Source organism: Beta vulgaris, chromosome 7 (genome assembly GCF_026745355.1).
Source record: "Beta vulgaris subsp. vulgaris cultivar EL10 chromosome 7, EL10.2, whole genome shotgun sequence".
Classification (NCBI taxonomy): domain Eukaryota; kingdom Viridiplantae; phylum Streptophyta; class Magnoliopsida; order Caryophyllales; family Amaranthaceae; genus Beta; species Beta vulgaris.
In genome coordinates, this window is record NC_079208.1 from 38,855,477 (window position 1) to 38,866,316 (window position 10,840).

Consider the following 10,840-nt stretch of genomic DNA (forward strand, 5'->3'; position numbering starts at 1 on the left):
GTAAGAATAAAGATAATTATATGTTACCAAAACTATATTAGTGCAAATAAACTATATATTCCAAAAAATAAATCAACACTAAATTAGTAAGATTAAAAATTAAACTTCTTACAAAATAGATATTACTATGATAAATGGGTTGGATGGGCTTGCCCACGGTATATTTGAGGTTGTCCATATCCGCCCATTAATATTAGTGGGCAAGTTTTGGCCCGCCCATTTAGAAACTTTTTTTAAAGTTTATTGTCCAAGCCCGCAACTTTAGCGGGCTGGGAGTGATTAGCGGGTCGTCCCGTCCATGAACAGCCCTAATGAAACATATGGTGGTATTAATTGGTCCGACACATGGGACGAGCAGTCTGAAAAGCCATTCAAAAATTATTTCAAAAAGTGTTAAAGTCCTATTTTAAAGCCCAATTGATTATTCATGTTAATTAGTTGTATTTTGAGCCCAATCCTTTGAAAAGCCCAATTAATTGTTTAATAATAATTAATTTTTTTATTTCAATAAATTATTTTTTTTAAAGATACTTCATAATCGGATTTTATCCCAGAAATTCAGATTTTCGTAGTTAAAAGATCTTTAAAACGTGTTTTTATCAAAAAACTGTCAAAATGTGTCAAAACAAGGCGATGTGTTGAGCGCATGCCTATGCTGAGCGCATAGACTTGCGCCGAGCTCACGTGTCTTGACACGTAGACTGCCACGTAAGCCCGAGCCTAGCGCATGGCATGCATCAGGCGCACAAAACTGCCACGTAGACTTCTATGTCATATAGAGTATTACGCCAAGCACACTTCTTTATGCGAGACTCATCTTTTTCTTCCTTATCCTTTTCAAAGCGCGTACCACGTGTACACTTTTTATTGGGCATGCTGCGTCAGGCGCGCCAATCTGCGCATGACAGGTGTGAATTGCGGGTGACACGTCAGCCTGCGCTAGGCGCAGCTTGCGCGTGAAACACAATTCCCTTTTTCCTATAAATACACTTGATTTCGGTACAGATTTAAAGAACAAATTTTACACACAACCAACGACTTTTATTTTACGAATATCGAACCTCTATACGAACTATAAAATCTCCCTACAAAACTCATACTTTCAATCACAAACAAATTCAAATCTACATAAATTGCTCGTCTGGGAGGTTGTTAATCTCGCAGATCCAAGCCACGATAAAATCTTGAGGGTCCTTGAATAAATTAATTATTTTTATATTGAAGTTAGTAACAATTTACATTGATATAAAATTGTTCTGCTATATATTATAACCCTTTCTTCTTTTCATTTATTTTTCTATGCATTATTTTTTATCACTCACATGTTATATTTGCTAAACAATACTTAAAGAACTGTTCTAACATTATTCAGATTAATTTGGACAACATGCTAGGTTTGCCTGTAAATTGATTGCTTAATAACATGTCATTAAAAAATAGTCTTTTTATGTGTTTCCTAAACCAACTTAGACCAATTTGTTTTTAAGTTGCTTAAAACATTATTTGGTTATTCTTCCACATAAACATTGACATGAATCGATAAATAGTAGAGGTCAGCAATGGGCGACATGGTTCCTGACTGTGTTGTACCGTCACCCCGAACTCCATCTTTGGCTCATTTTGACCATTTATGGGGTCTAGACGTGGAAATCTGCATTGGATAAGTCCATAATTTGTCCCTACGATTTTCCAATATCCAATTAGGTTTATGAGTCTTCTTTTAAAGACTTGTTGGCGACTTCAAAATAATTCTTAATACAAAACCTTTATATATAATGGGGTAATCAAATAAAAATACACGCTTATCCCGCGTAGGCGAAATAAGAACAGGTCTACACACAATATCTTGGATTATTCCATCAGTCAAGATCGAATGCGTCGCTCATTGATATGCTGGATACCTATCAGATCGATAAAGGGCCAAGTCACAATCCGGTTATTTGTTCACTTACGCAGGAACTGCAATATCTTGGAAATCCACAAAACAAACTTTGACAACCACATCATTAAATCATGCAGAACTAATTATACTTTATGAAGATGGAAAACAATATATATGGCTCAGGTCAATGATTAGCAATAACCAAGAAGAATGTTGAATGAATGTAGTAACAACAAACCCAACCATCATCTACGAAGACAATAATGCTTGCATTGTAACAGCCGGTAAATAAAGAAGATTTAGTATGTGATTAAGTAACCTAAATCATGGAATTTGTATGTGATCGTACGTAGATAATACGTATGACAAGTTGTGTGTGAAAATAAATTGTGCTTACGTGAATTATTACTTAGAAGAAATTATATAATATTAATAATATCACTTGTTAAATGGAAATATGAATAATGTTACCTGGGTACTAGGGTTGACATTCTATTTAAGGAAATTAAATTGTGAGAGTTGAGAATTATTAGAAGTTTTACGTATCAACTATTAAGCAAATTAATGTGTATGCTTAATAGAGTGGACTTTAGAGTTTCTTTAATATATATGGGTTTAGGTAAATCAAGGGAGTATATGTTATGGATGTTTTGGGGTAAAATAATCAACTTGGGAAAGTTAGATCACTAGCATGAAATATAATATAAAATTAGTACTTCCTCCGTTCCGTTTTAAATGAAACGTTTGCTTTTTCACGCAACCCAACGCGCTTCTTTAGTCATTAATATCTTTAGTTGTGTACACGTAAAAAATATAAAAAAGTTATAATTTGATAGTATGCATCGAGTCGAATCTAACAAGATCCCACTTGACTATGTTTTTCTTTATATAATAGCGATAAATTGGAGTTAAAATTGATCAGTGAATAGTGTCATTTCATCCAATGTTTCATTTAAAACAGAACAGAGGAAGTATTAGATTAGTACAAAAGAAGGCCAAAAAAATTTTGTAAGGGATTAGGTGTGAATAACGATTCCATTTGGCTTACTGAAGAGGAGACCATGAGAAACAAATACACCTAAATTTAGTTCACATGTATGCAAACACTTCATAAAAAATTCATCACAAAATACCAAAGAAAACCTGCTGCCCAGAACAGAGTTTTCTTCTCTCTCCCTCTCGCCAGTTCCTGCGGTACTGCAGGGGACTGATTCTCTCTTCGTTTTCTTCAATTTTTCTCTCTAAAACCTTGCATGCAAAGTCTAATTCATGTTCTCAATATAAAGGTGCATACTGGGAAGGTAAAGATTCAAGCTTTAAGGGTCGAAAAGTTCAAGAAGCAAAGCCATTTCCTTCAACCAAAGAAACAATAAGTATAGTGAATGTTTTGGTTGAATTATGGTACTTCCTTTAGGTATTTTCTTACGAAATTTTGTGTGAATGTTTCTTTGTGTTTTAGGAACAAAAAGAAGTAAGAATCATCCCTTGAGGAGAAGGAGAAGTCGAGTTATTGCTGTTGGAAGTGAAGGTACACATAAAACAACCTCCTTTGGAATACTCGTTATATATAATTTTGGGAAAATTATTGAGAACGAATTTAAGGATGATTTTCTTGGTTTTAGGTTATTAGTATCTACTGTACATTAGTATTAGATAAGAATTATTCATTGCATGTTCATAAATCTAGTGGAAATTATGTTCTCTTACTACACTAGAACTAGTTATGTGATTTTTGATATAGTTCATGAAATATTGTGTGTGGATTGGAATTTGAAATATTTTGGAATGATGTTGGTTGATGGAACAGTAGGTTAATTGATGATTAAGAGGTTGCATATATAAGTATTCTTGGTTAAAAGGACATTCTTGTTTGATAGTTGATTTTCACATTAAAAGGGTGACTAAACTACCTTGTTTTTCCATGTTTCTTATAAGATTATATTTAGCAAATGATAAGTGAAAGTTTTGAAATATTATTTCAAAGGTTCTTATCATTAAGCTACTGTATTTGAGTATTGGAACTTGTTTAAAGTGCTTTCTTACTCAATGACATACCAAAGAAAGAGAAATTACACTTAGATATCGCAGTTTCAAAATAAACGTGTGTTAGTTTTGTTTGAGAATTTTGATAAATCAATTTCTTTACAAATGATGAAGTTTCCAGTAGGATTAAGGTTTGAGAACTCCTATTATTAAGGTTAATGTTCAAATTAGGATTCAAGCTAAGTAAATCTTTGTTTTCGGAATCTAGAAATATCCTTTTTACTTACGTTAACTCAAGTTCTTTACTAGAGGAATTGTATGGTCAAATTTTGATTTTGATAAGTCATGTTGCACCTCAAATCATCATTTAACTACTGTCATAAACACCATCAATCATTCCTATTGAAGCAATAAATAGTTTTCTTTCAATCACGGAACATTTGTGAATTGTTTCCAAATTGTGATAAATGATTTTGAATTCTTTTTGCGTATAGAGGAGGGATGTGTGTATATGTGTGAGGACATGTCCTATAAAAGCTTGCAAGCGAGTAAATAGTAGGAGTTTAACTCCGAATTGTGTGGAGGTTTGCATCTTGATGCACCTCAATGTGTGATCTCTTCTTCTTGCGCATTACTAGAAAACCGTTTTAACCTTGTGTTGTATTGAGAAGTTTGCAATTAACTTGTGAACATTTGAAATGTGGAATCTTATGATGATGTGATTTCAAAAATATTGATTTGCAAAAGAAATCTTGGAGTGTGAGTACACCTTATTTTTCAGCCACCATAATTAGTTTTTGAGTTGATATGTGTACCAGCGTAAGCTAATTTTGTTCTATGAACCTGTCCTGGTGGGCGTAGACTTTTGTGCAGGAAATAGCAAGCTAAGGTAGGCTGTAGTGAAGTCATGTCTCAACAATCATAGGGGATCCAAGCTTGAACATGATCATATTTTGCAACTTCAATTCTGTCCATATGATGAATATTTGGAAGTATATTATGATATTATTTTGGGCCTGTAATAACTAACTTATATTTTGTATGATGAATGTTTCTTTTGAGATAAGCTCATAGAGTCAACCCAGCCTTATTAATGGGTTGACTCCAGCAAGTGACAGCCTCCGTATCATTTGATTATGATTTTGCTTCCGCTAATGCTATTAAGTATAGTTTTTAATTAATTTAAGGTAAACTATGACGGGGGCTGTTACAAGTGGTATCACCCAATTAAGCGAAGGGTATGTCAAAGGAGATAAAACTGAACATCTATCACCAAAACTCTTCTTCACACATGATCTCTAGAAAGAAAGGGAAGATAAGTATCCATCAAAATCAGTCCTGCGAAAATCTCGTTGTCATCTTTAAAAATTCTTTCCTTTGAAGTAATTCGAACAATTGGTGCACATAATCGGAATGTGCCACATTCACGACCTTTGTTAAATTCAGGGGGAGTATTATGTGCAATGCACTATTTTTCCCTTAGATCAAGTTTTTATCATCCCATTGGGTCTTTCCTAACAAGGTTTTTAATGAGACAATTATTTTTTAGCATATATGATGATACGTAGTATTTGTACTCTTTTTATTCTGTTCATGTTTTCATCCCACTGCTTTTACCTAATAAGATTTTAACGAGACAACTGATACAATCTATTTTTCAACATGATGTGAGTCAAAACTAGTTTTTTTTCCCGGGCGATGCCTCGGGTCAGTTACAATAAACAAATATGTTATTATTTTTTATTTCATAATTTATTTTGCTACAACGTGATAAGTAAAAAAATTTTGAAAGCTTTGAGTTTGAAAACAATACATTAAAAGGAATTGTGGTAAGAGAATATGACATCAATATTCTCTTGTAAGTTACGTAATAAAAGAGTTAAAGATGTACTCCCTCGTTTATTTTTTAAATTGCTACATTTTCCTTAAATGTTTGTTTCTTTTTAATTGCTACATTTTCCTTATTTGGGTTAATTGGCCCTAGGGATGGCAGTGGGGCGGGTCAAGTAGGAGACCCTCCCCATCCCCGCCCAAGTGGGGAGGGGATGGGTCTAGGTTTGGTGGGGATGGGGCGGGGATGGGGATTAAAATCCCACCCGCAATGGGTGGTGGAGCGGGTGTGGATTTTATGCTATCCCCGCCCCATCCCCGCCCGCCCCGCTCCACCACTTCCCGCCTCACATATATATGATTTAAATTCTACTTATATACTTATATTATTAATAATTTTATCTTGCAAAATATAAATATGTGGGTATGACGCAAGCACGAAGTGGGTGCGGATACCCATGAGGGTGGTGGGGGTGGAGATGAAGTGGGTACGATGCGGGTATGAAGCGGGTGTGGGTACCCATGCGGGTGGTGGGGTGGGGATGGGTATAAATAAATACTTGGTGGGGCGGAGATGGGTCTGGAATTTTCCCCCGCAATGGGTGGTGGGCGGGGATGGGGATTGAAATTTTATGCGGGTGGGGGTGTGGAGGTACCATCCTCCGCACCCGTCCCGCCCAATTGCCATCCCTAATTGGCCCACCATGAAGTAATACTTTTATATTTATTCTTCTTTTTTTCCACCCAAAAATACTATTTTTTCTCATTATTTTACATTAAATGGATCAAAAAGTATACTTTAAAGGCTTGAAAGTGACATTGTATAAATTGTTGTGCATACAAAAATGTAGCAATAAAAAAAGGAGTATATACTTGTTAAGTCTTTTTAGTTAACTACAACTATTACAAGACTTTATCATATTTTATTTGAAACATCAAACAACAAAGTCATAGTGTATTGATGGTTAAACTCTTACGTTTTATTTCAAAAGTTACGTGTTTAATACCTTACACTTACACTTTTTTTTTAAAAAAAGTAAGGAGTACACTTGAACACAAAGCATTTGCATTAGAAATTTGAGGAGAGTGCCACATGACACATAAACTTTATTCCGCACGCCTTTTAATATATTTGTATAGATATGAATGCCATACATGTGGAATTCATATATATGTTCATTTATTATTTGTGAAAAATTTACCATTCCTGTTATAGACTAGTAGGTTAAATAGTAAATAAATGGTATTATAAATACTATATACTCCCTCCGTCCCAGAATACTCTTGACACTTATCAGGGCACGTAGTTTTATATGATAAGTTGTTGTTTGGTTATCAATTATTATTTTATTGAAAAAGTAGATGTGATAGGTGTTAGTAGGTTGAAAAAGTAATATTATTTTATTTGGTGGAGAGAGAGTGTGGGCCAATGGTTAGAGTTGGTAGGTAATATGAGTGGTATTATTTTATTTGGAGGAGAGAGAGTGTGGGCCAATGGTTAAAAGGTAGAAGGATTAAAATAATAGTGGGTCATATCCAAAAATAGAAGTGTAAAGAGTATTCTGGAACAGATGAAAAAGGAAAGTGTAAAGAATATTATGGGACAGAGGGAGTACTCAATAAGCAATGAATACGCACAAAAGCAATGAAATAAAAATTTCTTCTATTAAAATCCTTCTACTTGTTTATTTCATAATATCATAAAATTAAAATCTAACCAAACAACCCTACATCTTATATCTTATCTTATATAAAAAGGGAATTGGGGTTTCGGATGTCCAAGGGTAGTGCACCGACCCATTTCTCAACAGAATTACCTCTGTGTCCTTATTGTCTCAATTACTTTTATTTTCGTTTTTTTAAATGGAAAACAAAAAAAATAATGGGAAGAATGCCAGTGATCCAAGTTCCAACCCGTGACTTCTCTCTCAAACTCTTGTTTCTTTTTCCTTCATCATTTTTACCAAACTAAACTTTCCTACTTTCTCTCTCTTCATCGTCACCGTCATTTTCGCCATTATTATCATCGGCATCATCTTCGTTGGCGCCGGAGCTCGAACCCGGTGGGATGCTGTTATTGATGCTGGTAAGTTCTTAAATTCGAAATTGTGAAGCTCTTTTTTTTTCCGAAACTTCATCTTTTTAATTTGTTGTAATTGTGTTTTGGTAATTTTGTTTTTTTTTGTTTTTTTTATTGGTTTATCTTATTTGAGACTTTGAGTACCTTCTATAGAGGGTCCAAGTGAATTCTATACAACCTGTATTATGCGCATAAATTGGAAGTGTAATGTTCCATTAGTGAAGTCAGGATTTCATGATACTTTGATTCCCAATTTGCATGTGTGGAATGTGGATGTATGTTCTTAATTTTGAATTTTGCGCTTTTAAATCTGAGTAAATAAGCAACTTCGTTCTGCCTTTGGGACGTTGATGATGAAGGGGATGAAAATTTCTTTGGTGTTGTTACTTGAGAAGATGAAGTTGAGGAAGGAAAAACGGCTCATTTTTTCCGGTTATTTAATTCTTTCTCATTGAAATATGAGTATTTAATTTGCACATCACTGACAACCATTATTTTATTTCTTGCTGCCCCGTCGTGGAATTTATCTTCTATAGTTCTATCCACTATTTGTTTGTTCAGGTGTTGTGTGAATGCAAAATTATTGCTCTCTTACATGTGTCTTGTTTTATAGCTTTGTTGCTTGTGTCCTCTGTTTAAAGATGCATCTCTTTGACGGATGCCTGTTCCCCTACTTCTACATGTGGTAATCTGCTTCCTGAACAATGTATGGACTTTTTCATGTGAGTTATTTAGCATAATATCCTACTTAATGGGTCTTGGAAATCTTTTCTATTGGCAACTTGGTCAACTGGAAGCAGTGGCGGATCTAGAATTTCTATATAGGATGGGCCGAACTTATTAATTAATTTCTTTGAAAACCACCTGCTTCACCATACCTATTTGCATTACTAATTTACTATCCCAGATAGGTTACTTATAATTATTTTGGATCATGGGGTGGGCCGAGGCCTGGGTAGGCCACCCCTAGATCCGTTCCTGACTGGAAGGTCTTGATATGTGTTAGAGCAAGTTATCTTGTATCAATGGTTTTATTTGAAATGTAAGGGTTGTTGTTTTGTTACATAATGTATTCACATTCAAATTAGATTTTACGTAATCAGTTATGTTCTATTAACTATGTAATATATGGTACAATATGTATTTGTCTTTTTTTTACAAGTATTAATATATCTCCATTATGTTTTTTTTAATATCATATTGTTTGATTTACTACATCCATATTATTTCATAATTATAGTTGTTTTAACAAATATTATTATATAGAAATAACAACTCAATTTCTTTATCTATACTATATTCAATATTATAGCAAATTAAAAAATCTATATATACATACATCATATGCGGATAACTATCAACATTTTACTTAAATCAGAATCATTCAACACTATGACACCTTTTTATAACTGACCAACTAGTTGACACATATAGAACAACTTTTTAGACACGTATAATAAAAGCTTACATTGAATTGACCACCTATCTTACACGTATTTTCATAGACATCTACATCAAGACACGTAGATGAAAGTAAGCTTGTACATAGTTTACCTTTCACATATCTATTTCAATTCCTTTTGTAATCTATATAAATACAAAAAAAAAAAACATCAATAAGTACAATAATTTGTTCCTTACATAGTAAGAATATACTCATATAGCTTACATATCTTAAATCTCAAAAATACCACTTGCTTATAATTGATTAATACTCTTTTTTATTTCAGCATCAATGGAAGAACCACGTCGAGTAATTGAGGTTAATATCAAAATCATATTAAATGATATATTAATGCAAATAAGTCTACCACATGCAGATTTTGGAATTCATGCGGCAATTCATGACAAAATAGAAGCATATGTCGATCATCATGGAATTCCAAACGTTCCTGGACCTTTAAGATTTATTGGATCATCATCTACACAACTAGGCTCTTTACAACAAAATGCATCAAGAAAAGCAATTAAATTTCTGGAAGAAACATATAATATTGAAGTTGCAGATTTCAATTACTATGAGTTCAAAACAGTGCAACATACAAATAGCCACCTACTTCAAGAATACAATGACTACCTCCAAGGTCAAAGATAAAAAAAACTTGATGTTGCTATCTCTTTGAAAATACAACAAAATGCATCAAAAAAAACAATTAAATTTCTGGAAGAAACATATAATATTGAAGTTGCAGATTTCAATTACTATGAGTTCAAAACACTGCAACATACAAATAGCCATCTACTTCAAGAATACAATGACTACATCCAAGGTCAAAGATAAAAAAACCTTGATGTTGCTATCTCTTTAAAAAGTATATTTTATATGTAAATATATCATACGAATGTAATATTTGTTTTTTCCTTCGATACTTATATCTTGGTCTACATGTAATTATGTCATAAATTAAGCTTTTACATATGTATCTTATAAATATGTGTATATATAAATAATATTTATATATATATAGATATTTTATTATATGCAAAATATTAATCCTAAATTGAGATTATTGTTATAATTCATGTTGGCTACCGCGTGCGTAGCACGCGGTGGTCCAACTAGTATTAAAAAATGAAAGCACAACAAGATTGAGTCTAGAGTGATGCAAGGGACGCCGATATCCTTGGACTTGGACTTTAGTAGACTCAATATTTTATATGCCAAAGTTTTTAAACTACATATTTGTTGCATAACACAATAATAAAGTAGTCCAAAGATTCAAGACACATGCAAAAAGACGCGGTTTTGGCTTGCAACAGCCAACAAGCTACACATATGACATAACACATGAAATCCCTCAAAGCTCTACACCACCGAGCACCGACCGATTGAATAGGTTTCAGATTTCAGACCTCACTCACCCGCGTCTAACATTTCAATTTGTTTGGATTCAGACAGCATAAAACGCAGGGACCCCACATAAGGGTTATTTTCGGTATTTTGACCATTTCTGGTAGAAGTAGGAAGAAAGTTTAACTCTTGCACTTAATTACCCTTCTTTAACTATCTACTTAATTATTAATTAATTCTGCAATTTGAAGAAAAAACAAAAATAATATAGCAG